Source organism: Echinops telfairi, unplaced genomic scaffold (assembly GCF_000313985.2).
Source record: "Echinops telfairi isolate 266 unplaced genomic scaffold, ASM31398v2 ScPeMD7_6;HRSCAF=24_0, whole genome shotgun sequence".
Classification (NCBI taxonomy): domain Eukaryota; kingdom Metazoa; phylum Chordata; class Mammalia; order Afrosoricida; family Tenrecidae; genus Echinops; species Echinops telfairi.
The window spans coordinates 9,322,199-9,329,969 of record NW_022103902.1 but is presented as its reverse complement, the minus strand read 5'-3'; positions in this window follow the sequence as shown (position 1 = coordinate 9,329,969).

Genomic DNA, 7,771 nt, shown 5'->3' with positions numbered 1-7,771 from the left:
GAGCACAAGTCTACACCGACACAGAATCAACTCTATGGAGCACAAGTCTACACCGACACATAGAATCAACTCTATGGAGCACAAGTCTACACCGACACATAGAATCAACTCTATGGAGCACAAGTCTACACCGACACATGGAATCAACTCAACAACTGGTTTGACTGACTTATTATATTGATTTACCATTTATTTTAGACTTCAGGGAATTTATATATTCCAGATAATTACTGATTTAAACTGTGACTGAGTCCTCTGCTTACTAGACCGCGTGCTAATATCGTCATTTCTATTGCACCATCACTAAGTAAGTTCAGGTCCTTGTTCCTTCAAGAAGAATTAGTGATATTGATCATCTACCATCTATCAGACATTATGGCAGCAACTTTAAAATACGATCTCATTCAAATCTAACGAAATCTACCTCAAACCCACCTTCCTCCTTGCCCAGGCCCAAAGTTTTGGACTCATATCATCTTTTTTCATACTTGTCTTATAGGAAGTGTTTTCTCAATAGATGTTTGAGTGAGTCAGTAATCAATTCTATGAGGCAGGTATTATCGACATTTTGTAGAAGCCACATGGGTTAGGGCCCTGAGAGTCTCACCTGAGGTCACACAGCAGGGAGGAGTCCGACTGGAAGGCTCTAACTCCCAAGCAATTTGCCTTCCTTCTACCAGGTTATGGATGTTTATTGTAACCTTATGACTATTCTTTTGGACCCTTTCCCATCTGCGGCAACCCCCTCTGCCTATCAGTGTAAGGGGTCTTCTCTGACATCATGTTTTGTCAAATTACTTTTCAAAAACTTTCCTTAATCCTGCATCGCCTGCTGAACCAAACGTAACATCCTTAGTTTGGCACCGATGCCCTCCATAAGCAGGTCCAATCTACCTTTCAACCCTATTGCTGCTTCTCTTCTAGAGAAGCGTTTCTTCATTCAAATGGGTCTTGTCCATGTACTCCAAACACAATCTGGCTCTTTGTTTTTGTTTTCTTTGATTTTGCTCAAGCCATTTCCTGTACCCAAAATGCTATACTGGGCCCACAAACCCCTTCCTTTCATGACTGTCTAACCAAGTCTACCTGTTCTTGAAGGCCAGGAGAAAAATCCTGTCCTCCCAGAAGCTTTCTCTGACCACCCTCAGCCCACAAGGACCACGACTTCCTCTTCACTCCAGCATCTGTCTATATCTTCGTTTTACACTCACGGGAGCTTTCCTGATTGCTGGCCAGCTCGTTCACTTGTATTACATTTTATATTGAAGATCCTCTGTGTGCCAGGGACTTTGTCACACCCTTCCTCTAGCCTGCTGAGAACAGAGTTTTACACAGTGTAGAAACTCAATAACGAGTTCTTATAAATCATGCCATGCTTTGGAATTAAATAAGATACAGAGATGGCCTGAGAGTGAACTATGCTCTCTTAGTAATTTATTTTAGAGGTAATAAATATTTACCTTTTTCAGAGCATTGGCTTTTCAGTTATTTAAACAAAACAAAACCAAACCAAAGAGACGCTCACCTCCACCTAGTCGATTCTGACTCGTAACAGCCCTATAGGACATGGTGGAAGCACACCTGTGGGTTTCCGGGGCTCACACTTTACAGAAGTAAAAAGGCTCATCTTTCTCCCACGGAACTGCTGGTGGTTTTGAACTGCTGGTCTTGCCGTTAGCAGCCCAACGTGCAACTGGTCGGCCACCAAAGCTCCTGGTCTTCGAATTCTACCTTTTTCACAATCTCCGTGACTTTAGTTGAATCACTTAATTTCAATTCCCTTTTCTACAACATGAGGATAATATTGTCTTTCTAAAGCATTGTCATTCACTTTAAATGGTGTTTTACATAAAATAACGTATACAGTGATTGGTATGTAGAAAATAGTCAATATGTGCTATTCAATCGCTAGCCATCAGAAGCAAGAGAGCTCTTGTCTTGGAATCAGAGAGTGTTGTGCTCGGTGAGCAGTTCAGATAGGGCCTCTTCCTTTGTCAGATGATAAGTGCAGCGGGGTGGGAGCTGGAGCAAGGTCTCACAGACAGCCGGTGCAGCAGCCGACAATCAGACACCAAATCTTTTCATCCAAGGCCTGTTCTACTTTATATCCTGCCTTTCATAACAGAAGCATGTTGTGTTTATACGTTTCAACCTCACTTTTTTTCTCTCTTTCACTATCTTGAATATTCTATTTTTAAACTTGTCTACCAAATTGAAACATCAGAATCCTGAAGCTAAATTTTGTCTTTAAAACAGAATGACTGTACATAGCATTGGAGTCTCAGCTCAGGGGGGTAGACAACTAGATAAGAGTGCTTACAACAACTCCTGATGATGGACAAAGGGCAAGTTTGTGGCTTTAAAAAAAAACACTAGAGCTGAGATTCCAGGACAGACAAACAACCCAAAATCTGAGGAGAAATGACTCCTAAAGGGAAATATTCCACATGTCTGTTGGTTTGTTGTTTTGTCTGAAGTGGACACAGTCCAGAAGAAGAAAGACAGCATTTCTTTAGTGTCAAAGTATCTCCCTCAAGTACTAAGTTATTATGAAGGAAAAAATCATTCATTTACAGTGGAGAAGCCAGGCAGGCAACCACTTCAACTAAGTGACCAAGGGTAACATGACTAGTAATCTTTCATAAGATACATTGAGCAGGGCCCATCAACATCTGTGGTATCCTTGCCAAAAATACAAAACCTTAATCTATTCATGAGAAAACATCAGAGAACTCCCAACTGAGACACATTCTTCCAAATATCTGACCAGTTTCCTTCATCCATGTCAAAGTGAGACAGGAGGAACTGCCCCAGACTGGAGGGGCATAAGGGATATGGCAAAAAAATGCATGGTAGGATGCCAGCTTAGACACCAGAGCAGAACATAAAGTATTCTAACCAAAGCAAGAAAACTGAAACCATCTGAACAAGGCTTCCGTTTCTCTAATAATATTATCATATCAATGTGTATTTATCAGTTTTAATAAGTTTGTTATGATCATGCAAGGGATTTACATTGCAGTTAAAGGTTGTAGAGGAAGTTTGTGTATTGTTTTTGCAACTGTAGGGTAAGTCAAAATTATTTCAAAAAATATGGAAGGTAAACATTACTTCCAGAAGAGTCATGAATTCTCAAGATAGGATTGTTATTTGGTTAATTTTGCAAACCTTTTTATATAGCTCACCAATGGCAATTCAGTCATCTACATCGACTTCGGCAAGCAAGTGGTTTACTGTCTAACTAGGCCACTTGTTGCATCCAAAACATTGTTTGTTGCCCATCTTCATGCTTTCAGCTTAACCTTATGACATCAGCTTAGTTCCATATCAATCATTTCATGAACCACAGGAAAAATCTACTCTTTCTTGGATAATTAATGGCAGCTATCATTTTCTCCAAGTCCTTTCCCCTCAAAGTACCCGTCTATGGCTTCCTTGAGCTAAAATTTCAGTTTCTTCTCTTCATCCCAATAAGAGCTCTTGTTCAGAATGATGCAGATTGTGAAGCCATGTGAGCAAACAGTAAAGACTGCCATAATTTCCAACAAAAATGCCTTTTTCAGGAGAAGTAAATGTTCCACATCAGAAGAAATATAACCACTTTGAGGAAGAGTAAATATTATAACTAGTTCTTTTTAAACTAATGCTCTCTGTGGTCAGTAAAAAAAAAATAAGGTTACTTATATTGGATGAGTACACCATACTTTCGGTCAAATTGGCAGTCTTATTCTCAGATATTACTGGGAACTATTGGCCCTTTGATATGATAATGTGGTCGAAAAGTTAGCAACATCAGCTGGGAAGCTGGTTCAAAATTCTGAAATATCATCCTTCCTTGAGATTTACTAAATTATCATCTGGATTTTAACAAGATCTTTGCAACTCACATATTCGCTAAACTTTTGGAGTGGGTCTAGAAAATTCTTATTATAAAATAATAAAGCCTTATAAAATTTAAAGTAAATGCAGACTCTATCCGAAAGGGAAGGTGGAATTTCCAGATGTGGATACCACCGAAACTCTCTGCTGCCTATTCAAAACCCATCAAAGGCTCAAAGAAATCTTAAGCAACAAAACAAGCAGGTTATATATGTAAATATTGTTGTCCCTTGGGGACAGCAAGACGAAACTCTGAAGCACTATTGTTATATAAATCACAGATATTTATACTCAAGATGGTTAAGGAAGAGATTCAATTACATGTCAACCTCTTACTTTTCTAGGAATTCCAATTATAGGAGAAAAGCTTAAAATCAATTGCTAATGGTGTGCATGGCTGGAACCCATAGCTCCATCTACCTCAAGTTAATAGTACCCTCAGGGGGTGCCATTTCCTATAGTCCCCTAAGGAGCCATGTGGACAATCTAGCTTCTAATGAAGTGTTACTAGCACGAGATTTAGGAACAAATTAAAAATAACTTAATCCAAGCCCTGTTCTAGTGTGTTGACCAATGTAAGGGGGGACAGATTTAAACCCTTCTCTGTCAGGGGAGGCTTGCATGTTGGTCTTGCTTTCATGAATTCCTTTAGGTTTCATTGTCAGTAAATGCTTTATTATTGCCTAGTATTTGAAGGATAATTTTGAGGGATATAGACTTCTCCCTCGTCAGGTCTGGGGGTGTGGGGTGGGGGGTCGTCTTCTTGCCTGCACAATCTCGGCAGAGAGGTCTGTGTCAGTCTTCCTTTGTAGGTGACTGCTCTTCTTCCTCCAGCTGCCCCCGGTGGCCTCTCTTCTTCCTTGAAATTGAAGAGTTTGACTCCGAGCGTTGTAATGTGTTCCTATTGGGGATCTATTCTACTTGGGACTCTCTCAGCTTCTTGAATAGTTATTTTCTCCTCTTTTGTGATGTTGGGGAAATTTCCTTTCATTTCTCATACTATGTACTTTGTAGATATTTTTCCTTGTTTGTTTCTTCTTGTTCCGGGATCCCAGTGAGTCACGGATTGTTTCCCTCTTCGTGTCCCGCATCATTTTCAGGCTTTCTTCTAACTCCTTTGCGTTGTTGTTGTTGATTGCTCCTCTCATCCATTGTGCTTAGAATGATTGTCTTGGAGTACACCGATTCATTATTCCTTTTCTTCACTTCGATTCCTCAGGGTTTTTGCTATGTTGCCTAATTCTGTAATCTCCTTGCTTATCTTCTAGGACACCTCTTAGTTTATGGATTTGGGTTTTTAAATTTCTCCTGCCGGTCTCATTAGTATTCCATTATCTCTTGAAAGAACCCAAATGTCATTCTTCTGAATTCTGTTTCTGACAGTTCCAGAGCCTCTTTTTCAGAGTCCTCCATGGGGTTTGTGTTACCTCCAGTTATTTGTGTTTATTTCTCTTGATTTGGGGGGTAGATTGGAGTTGACGGACGTTTCCTCAGTATCATGGTGCAGTTGTTATCGGTGTATGAGTTGCTGACTCAAGTAAAGGCAGTTGGCTTTGTCTGGTGATGTATGAGAGCTCTTAGAGGAGATGGAAAACATACGGGGGTGAAATGAAGAAAAGAAAGATAATAAGTAAGTGGGGAAAGTTGGGGGGTGGCTTTGGAGAAGAGAAAAAATAAAATAAAAGTAATAGTAATGATAAGTGTCTGTCTGGCTGAGCCAAATACTTATAAAATAATAATGGGGAAACATATTTTCAGAAGGGTTACCAGAATTAATAGGATTCATGAAAATATGTTTCATAAGGAAGAAGAGAGAGCACAAAGAATTAATGGGTGAGGTATAAGCAAATATTCAGATCAAGAGGAGGATATATATATATTTATAAGTAGAAGAATTAATGAAGAAAAGGGAAAAGAGAAAAAAGAAAAAAGAGAGCAGGGGAAGGAGATTTTTTAAAAGAAATGAAAAGGTGAGAAAAAAGGTGAGACAAAAGTGTGGATGTGCAGAGAAGGAGAGACAAACCACTGGAGTGTGGCGTGGGGGTAGGTGCTGGATTTCTGTTGCTCTGGCAGAGGGAACGTGGACAGATGTGGGCATTCCAACCGTGTGCTGTGCCGGATGGGGCAGGGTGTCGTCTTGTCCGTGGGGTCCTTATGAGTCAGAATCAACTGGACAGCACCCAGTCACAATGACAAACTCAAATTTAAGCTTGCTTTATAATGCTTATGTACATTTCAATATTTTACCACAATGAAAGATGTTTTCCTTTCATTCACTTTTGATTGACTAGGTAACATGAATTGATATTAGGTCATGTTTTATCTATCTCTTCAGCAACATTTGACACTGAACTCACGTGTCATTTACTTCTGGTCTTAAATCTTAACTTTCTCTCTTCAAATATAACTTGAAATAAAATGCTATGTGTATGAAAGAAGATTAAAAAAAGCCTTTGTGTAGGTGGGTGTGCCCGCATCTGCAGGTCTGCCTGTGTGGCCTGGGGAGAATGTTTATTCTCCGGAGGGTGGCATCACACCAGAAGAGGAAGTAGCAGAGAACCAGAAAAAAAAAAAAAGAGTATCCAATAGAACAAAAGTAGAAAAAACATAAAAAAAATAAAACTGCCTTGTGGGTAGGGATTCCTATTCCTTTGGGAGTGTTATTATGCATATGGATGTGCTGCAATGGGGGCGGGGAGACACACTTGGTGGGGGCCCTGGAGAACAAAGCTGGAAAGAAGGAGGAAGGGGGGGGGAAATAGCTAAAAAATATAACTTGGGTACTGAGAACGTATGCACCAAGCTGTCCACATGGTCTACTATCAAGACAGGGAAGAAGTGTGCCTGGTTGGGTTGTTTCAGGAGCCGGGAAATTTCTGCTGCGCTGGGGATAACTAGGACTCCCAGAAGGAGCTCATGTCACCGGTCAGTGGTAGAGCTGGTCAGCAGGCATCGACGCTCTCCTACTTAAAGAAATTTTCATCTACTTCGCTTTTAAGTTGATTTTCTCCTTGCCCAGAAGTGCACGGTATCCCTGCTAGTGGGTCCTCTCCAGTAATGCTGAAGAGATCTTCTCAGGTTTGTTATCTGTTGGTCCTATAGGTAGGTAGCCAGAATAGTGACAAAGGGGGGTTGTCTTCCCAAATACCTGGATAAGGCCACAACAAAGGGGCTCCAGGAGATCGGGCACCCAGTAGACACCTACGGAATGATCCAAACTGAGCATGAACACACATGGGTTCCCTGGGCCCAGGTGGAGGTCCACTTGGGTGCACAGACTAGGCCCAGGCCACATGACATCACACCGGTGGGCCTAAACTCAGCCAATGAGGTCATTCAATCAAAACCTTCAACCTCACCTCTTCAGCTGCAGGAGATCAAAGCAGCCATAGCGGCAGGCTGCCAGCCTCTTACTCCTCCCTTTGACTGCTCTTTTATTGCTCTCTTTGACTCCACGTAGCCTCCTCTCTTGTTCAGGTAGGTGTGCTCTTGCAGGTTGGAGGGCCAGAACACACATGCCACTTGGGCCCTGGGGTCTGAGCTCCCTCTCAGGGCTCTCTCTCAGGGAGCTCTTTGGGGATTTCCTATTGTGTGTTCTGCATGCCGGTTCCCCGTGCCTGTTCCAGTATTCCTCCTGCGTGTCTTTCCACGCTCCCCTGACACAGCCACCTTCAGTCCTGTGTTTCTGTGCGGTCCCCCCATGGCCCTGTACGCTATCCAGAAAGAGTGCTTACTCTGGAGGCTGTAATACCTGAAACTTTCCTTTCTGTCATCAAAGTCACTGGGATGAAAAAAGTGCTTCTGCCGCGTGAATTATTTCCATTGAATTCTTTCAAGTCCTGGTGTAGTGGTTGTGCATTAGGCTATGACTCGCACAGCCAGCAGTCAAACC